The sequence below is a fragment of the Gopherus flavomarginatus genome, chromosome 14 (assembly GCF_025201925.1).
Source record: "Gopherus flavomarginatus isolate rGopFla2 chromosome 14, rGopFla2.mat.asm, whole genome shotgun sequence".
NCBI classification, from domain to species: Eukaryota; Metazoa; Chordata; order Testudines; family Testudinidae; genus Gopherus; species Gopherus flavomarginatus.
In genome coordinates this window covers 17,265,488-17,272,517 of record NC_066630.1, presented here as the reverse complement: position 1 = coordinate 17,272,517, position 7,030 = coordinate 17,265,488, and positions in this window count along the sequence as shown.

The following is a 7,030-nucleotide window of genomic DNA, read 5'->3' as shown; positions in this document are numbered from 1 at the left end:
AAGAGCAGTTACTACAGGGGGAAGTAAGAAACCCAGGGTGAGTGTTTGCTCTTATTTTCTAACCATTTGTGATCAGTTTGGTTTGTTGCCTCTGGTGTAAATATTGTCCTGTGGACATAAAAAGGAATGTGGCTAGCTTGAAAAACAATGTCTGTGGGGTTCTTTGTGACTCTGCCTGTTCACAAGTGGCAATGAGGGAACCTCCCTTCTATTTTTTAGGGTAGAGAATAATGATTGACACTGTTATTTTCAGTAGAATAAATCAATACAAGCTTATTATTGTGATGCAACAACTGTTGATGTGGACTTAGTGTAAAAGGCCAGGTAGGCTTTGGATGAAACTGAGAAAGGAGAAAATGGAGGGGCTAGGAAGAGCAGTAGAATCATCATCATCATGAATGGTTATGTGGTTACAGTATTTGAAAGTGACTTTATGCTGAATTTTTAATCCATTTGGCCAACATGAAGAACTGATGAAAGCAGAAATAGTACAAATTTTTTTTTGTGGGGAAAAAAATTTAGTAAGTGATCAGAACCTTAATTTGGGTTTGTGTAACTGAAATCATAAAAAAGGGATTGATTAAATCAAAAACCTTTTGAGATCAGTGACCGAGTGCAGGAAGAAGTGAAGGCGAAGGGCAGAGTGACTTTTTTTTGTGAGCATATCTGTGACTTTCCCAAAACGTGTGTGAATGACAGTCACAAAAACATCTGTGCATGTTCTCTAAGAGATGCTATGCTAGCATCATTCTTATGAGTAATTTGCATAGCAAAATGTCCTATAAGCTGAAAGCAGGAAAATGTGTCATAGACAGCTGAGCACTCTGCAAAGTGTGTGTGTCAAGGCAGGCCATAGGGTGCTGAGCATCCGTGTGTGACATCCAGGCTGTGGATGTAGGCGAGCTGCATTTTCAAGATGTTGTAGTCTTTGCAATTCTTGTGTCTCTTCTTTATGAAGAGAGACAGTTTTCTATACATGCACAGTCTACAAAGTGGCATGTTGGAAGGGCCAAGATTGTCAAAGAAGCTAGCTTTCACTTCTTGTTTCTGTGGGAGCACTTCTGAGAGGTGAATGGGCTTATCATATTAGAAAGCCATTGCATTCAGGATGGTTAGGCCTTGTAAATGACACTTGTCCATCTGGTTCTTCTTTCATCTTCTCTGATGCCTGAAAAGACCTTGCAGTGAGAATATAAAGTAACTTGATGAGTACCTTGAGAAACTTCCTTTAATTTTATTTCTGTTGCCTGCAAATGTTCACAGCAATTTTCAAGAGCCCTTTATTCAGCCAGTAGAAAAGAAAGTATTTGAACTTCCTTTAATTTTATTTTAGTTTTATTTTGTCTCTTTATTACCCTGCGAAGTGCTTAGCTCATTAAAACCCTGTGTTTTAAAAGCACCCTTTAATTTGGGGTGCCTCTGTGTTGGGATGTCCCACTTTAGACAATTGGGTTCATCAGATTTAGATACCTAAAATTAGAGGCTACTTTTGAAAACATCGTTATAATTAATAAATTGTTGGTCATAAAAATCTGATCTGAGTCCATTGAAATCAGTGGCAAAGTTCCCCTAAGTGTCATTGGGAACAGGATTTGACACTTAATCCCCCGAGTGACATTTGAAGAATCAGTACCTGACCACAGATCACTAGCCAATTCCTGAAAGGGAGAGGCCTGTCAAATTCTCTTTTTGTTCCTCCCTTGCTCTCCTCAGTTTGGCCTCATTCCATACCTTTCTCCTTCAGCCACTCCCTCCTCTTCAACCTCCCCCTGCATCTTGTCCCCTTTCCCCCTCTCCCTTCCGGAGTCTCCATGAATCCCCTCCCAGAAAACCTGATTAAAAAAATGAAACCCATGGAAATAGCATGGCATTTGCAAACTATCACTGTGCTTGTGTGTTATACCCCTTTCCCTGTTTTGTCAGTTTAGATTGCAAGTTCTTCAGGATAGGAACTGTCTCTTGCTTTGTGTTTGTACAGTACCTAGCACAATGAGGCACCAATCTGAGTTGGTCCCCAGATACTACTATGACATAGTGAATAATAAAATAATGCAATTTTGGTTCAGTAAGGTTTCCCCATTAGCTTTTAAACCCAAGAGTACTGGAAGTATTTTCCCCTCATTTGAGAGAGTCTACAAGATCAGCCTTTCTGTGTTAGTCAATCCCAAAGAGAACAAATATAATTTTCCCTCAGAATGCTCTACAAGTTGAAGAATATTTTGAGCACATTTCAAAGCCTGACCAACACTGTTTGTAAGCCAGGAGCAATATGTATGGTGTGGAATACATACAATACCTTGAACTGGATGACTAATATGCACCTCTTTTTTTTTCCAGTCATTATTTTCTACCTGTTTATAAGCTCACAAAAAACCAAAACCAAAATCATATCACAAATCACTATGCCCCCTGCGCTGCAGGAACACTGCATTTATTTTCTTTACACCCCCTCAGCTTCATTATGTATAAGTAATATCTCAATGAACCATTTCACACCAAGTTGCATATAAATTCTCCTGCAGCAAGATGACGGAGAGAGGGAGTGAAGAGATCTCCACTCCCTGGTGAATATTTCTCCCGCATTAACTGGTAATGGAAAATATTATTCAATTTCCAGACTTCATCCCTCCTTGAGTAAGAATGGCAAATCCTCCTCACTATAGATGTTGAAGCAGATTATGGAACCTTGTATTTAAAGTTGTGGATGGAAATCTTGACCTTGGGGCATACCGCAGCTCCTGCTGCTGCCGACACTCGTACACATGTGCTATCATGGCGCTGTGCTTAACCAACAAAGTGGCATGTCAATTTCAGTAGAGTACTGCTGCAAACCAGAGTGAGATCTAGAGGCTCTGTCTGCCTAATGATTTAAGATTAATGTGTCTCTCACTGACAGAAGTTGATCCAATGAAAGATATTATCTCACCCACCTTGTATCTCTAATGATTTCACAGGTATTCTAGAACAAATACACCACATTTATAACTTACGTTGTCATATTTGTTTTCCATTCAGATAGTGTTCCTCCACCCTCACCTTTGACTTCTGTTTTTAGTTTCTCTCAATGCTGAGATTTCTGTGTCTTAAGGCAGAATAGCACAATACAATGTATCTACCTGGATGGCAAGAAAGATGTACAGAGCTTTATAAATCAGGTTACTGAAGAACTCTTCATTTAGTGAAAGGAAGAATGAATATTATAATATTACAATGTTTAACAGCATCACCTATGAACTAGAGTCACTAATGAATTAGAAACCTTAACTCAAACTCAGGCACTCAGATGCTATACTGATGGCAGTCATAAGTTTCTGGATGCACAGAACAAAGGCATTTCCCCCCTCAAAGTAGGGCTAAGTGGATAACAAGTTTCCAAGTTGGTGGTAGTCTTAAAAAAAAGTGAGATTTTCTGACCCTAGTTTTAAATCTTGTGGGAAAGATGTATGAGGTAAGGAGATGTTATAGGTACTGATCCTTTGGAACCATGGGACCAAATTACAGGCAACAACTCTTAAATTGCATGGCACCATTGATATATTCTACTGCGTCTTCCCCCCACAAATACTCAGCTATGACTCAGAGTTAAAAATGCTCATTAATGTCAATTCAGACAGTGATTATCGTTGATGAACTTATTATTGAGGGTGACCTTTTTTAGTGTGTTTTTTCCATTGTGCTCTCTGCCATTGGCCTGCTGTGTTGAAAATGGGAAGTTTCAGGCCCAACAAGAGATAAGGTGTGGATTGAACCCTTGTCTACTGTTACCACATTAAACAGTCAAGTGCAGTCTGGAGTTTTATGTCAAGTTATCACTGGCTTACTCCCATTGTAACAACCACTATTATCTCTTCCATTAAAGATACAGAAAAAGGCAGGGGGAGATGGAAGTATTTGAAATGTAAAGTATTAAGTAAGATTTTCATGGATACAAATCCTAATGTTTCAAGCCATAAAGCAAGTGCAAGAAACTTTTCATATGAGAGGGTTATTCTATAACTATTTACTACATGTAAACTCATATAGCATTTCTTGCTCCTTCCTCCAAAGTTTTGGGTCACCTAGAGATGGGACACTTCTCAGTGTGCCACTGGTCTGATTTCTTATGCAAATTCCTATGCAGGCCTTGTGGCTTTGTACAAACCACTTAACCTTTCTGTGCCTCAGTTCACCCATCTGCAAAATGGGCCACTCCAGCCCAGAGGCTTGACACTGGTTCTGTTCTTCTTGAGGCTTTCTGTAGCTCTGGGTTGGGTCGGAAAACTTAGCCTTAACTGAGAGAGATGATCATACTGCTAAACTCCAGATGGGTTTTTAATCATTGCTACTGTGCATTTGAGGGCATTGTTATATGGAGAATGAAAATACATTAGGGAAAGGCTTTAAGAGGTCAGTAATGCGTTACCATTCTAGAAAATTACATTATATGTTTCTAGCTATTTGTCTTATGATAATAAATCTAAATTTTAAAGTAGCTTTTTATTTCTGTCACTTAGAGAGCAGCTTATCCCATGAGTGAATACTTTTTTCCAATTAGATTGATTTTTTTTTCTGTTTTTTAGGAGAACTTTTGCATTTCTTTAAAATGCAATGTAATTAAGTTGAAACGTGAGCTAATAAAAGGGGCAGGGATTAGGAAAATATCAAATTCATCCCTGATTTAAATGGATACAACTCCGAAGGAGGCTGGTAGGCCTAATTTAGCTGATATGAAGTGTTGTAAATTGCAGTTGGGATGTATCTAGTAAAAGAGCATAACCTGCACTAGTCTGGCATTGAGTCAGTATGTCAACGAGTGCAACCTACATGTGTCAAGGAAGAAGTAGTAGAGGATGGATTGCAGGAACAGCATTTACAGTAAGAGAAAAGAGCAAGATAAATTGGTGGTGACGATGTCCCTGTGACGAGTTGCAGAGCCATGTGATAAACAGCATATATTATGCACTTATAATCACCTCATTTACACTCTACATGCTAATTCATCTCCCTGGGGATTTACTCTAAACTCCAAATCTCTGAGCAGATTCAAACAAACACTATTTTTGAAAAAGCTGATATAATGTTTCTTCCTTCTCAACAAGTGTCTGTGTGGGAGAGAGGGGGATTGTATTGTTTTGGGTTTTATTCCCCCTCCCTAAAATCACAGTGAGCCAGGCCCCAGCAGGGCCGCCCAGAGAATTCAGGGGGCCTGGGGTCTTTGGTGGCAGGGTGGCCCCTGCTGCCGCATTGCCGTCAAAGACCCGGCACTTCAGCAGTGGGTCCTGGGGTGGAAAGACTCCCTGCTGCTGAATTGCCGCCGAAGACTGGAGCGGAAGAAGCTCCACGGGCCCCACGGGAGTTTTCTGGGACCCCCAGAGTGAGTGAAGGACCCCGCTCCAGGGCCCCCGAAAAACTCTCATGGGGGGCCCCTGTGGGGCCTGGGGCAAATTGCCCCACTTTTCCCCCCCCCCTCGGGTGGCCCTGGGCCCCAGGAGCAAGCAATACTTACTCCTGCACTAGTGACAAATTTCAGATTTGACCTACCCTGACTCTCCCCAACCACAGAGAAATCCTGTACATCACTGAGAAGTGGAGACTCTCCCCTTTCTAATGAGAGATGGAGCACTTCTGTCACTGGAAAAAAACCAAGTTCTCTGACTTTAAAATGTCACAATTGTAATATATAGAAATATTGTGGACTTGACATTGTTTAATTTTTCTGGCTCTCTGAGTCCTATCAAGTTGAAGACATGGTGGCAAGGGGATACCCAAAGGTTTGTTCAAAAACTCTCAAATGTTTATATGTGCTACAATATAAGCAATTGTTTGGGAGGAACTGCATAACTCATAGTCTGGCTCAGGGATCGGCAACCTATGGCACGCATGCCAAAGATGGCATGTAAGCGGATTTCCAGCAGGCAGCAATGTGCCATGAAAAATCCTGCCCGGCCCGGCCCACTCTTCTCTGCCCTCCGTTCCCCCCGCTCCCTCCTGCAGGGGCAAGGGGCAGAAGCTTGGTTCTGCTGGCTCCCCAACCTCTTCCCATAGTGTGCTGGCTCCTGCCCCTCCTCCGCCTCTCCATCCCTCCCTCCCTGCCGGCCAATCAGCTGATGGCCCTTGCGAGGGAGGGGGTCGGGAAGGAGCAGAGTCAGCGTACTCGCTGCTCCCAGTGGAGGCAGAGGAGAAGCAGGGGCAGAGCCTTGGGGTAGGGGGTGTGAGGAATAGGGGAATATCCCTTCCAGCCCCCTGCCCTGATCCCCCCATACGTCCCCCAGCTCTCTGCCCTGAGCCCTGACCCCCACCACACACACAGCCCTCTTCCCCAAGCCACACAGCCCCGTACACCCCCCAGACCCCTGCCCTGAGCCCTGTACCCCGCTCATACACACTCAGCCCTCTGCTTGACTCCTTCACCCCCCCATGACCCCAGCTCTGACTCTGGCACCCCTACACATACCCAGACCTCCCCACCCCCTGCCCTGACACCTGCACCCCCCTCGCATGCCCCCAGCCCTCTGCCCTGACTCTTGCACCCCTCACATGCACACCCACTGACTCTTGCACCCCCCACAGCCCCACCTCCACTCAGAGCACAAAACTGGAGCTCCTGCACCCCCCACCCACATTCCCACTTGCACTCGCACCAAATGGGGGCTCCCAGGTAAGTGCCCCACACCCAAACCTCCTTCCCCAACCCTGAGCCCCCTCCCTCATTCTAGCTCCTGGCCAGACCCTTCACCCCCAGCCCTGTGCTCAGTGCACTCCTGCCCTCAGCTCAGTGCAGACAGAGGAAGAGAATGGGCCAGAACCAGGGAGAAGGTAGGTACCCACTGTATGTGGGCTTGGCCGGGACCCCAGACTGGCAGCGGCTGAGCGGGGCCAGCAGCCAGGATCCTGGCTGGCAGGAGCCGACCGATGGAACTCCTGAGGGGCAGTGGGCCCTGCACAGCCCGCTGCTGGTCTGGGGTTCTGGCTGCCGGACCCTTGCCTGCTGGAGTTCCAGCCACAGGCCTCACTCAGCCTGCTGCCGGCCTAGGTGAACAGAGCCCCAGAC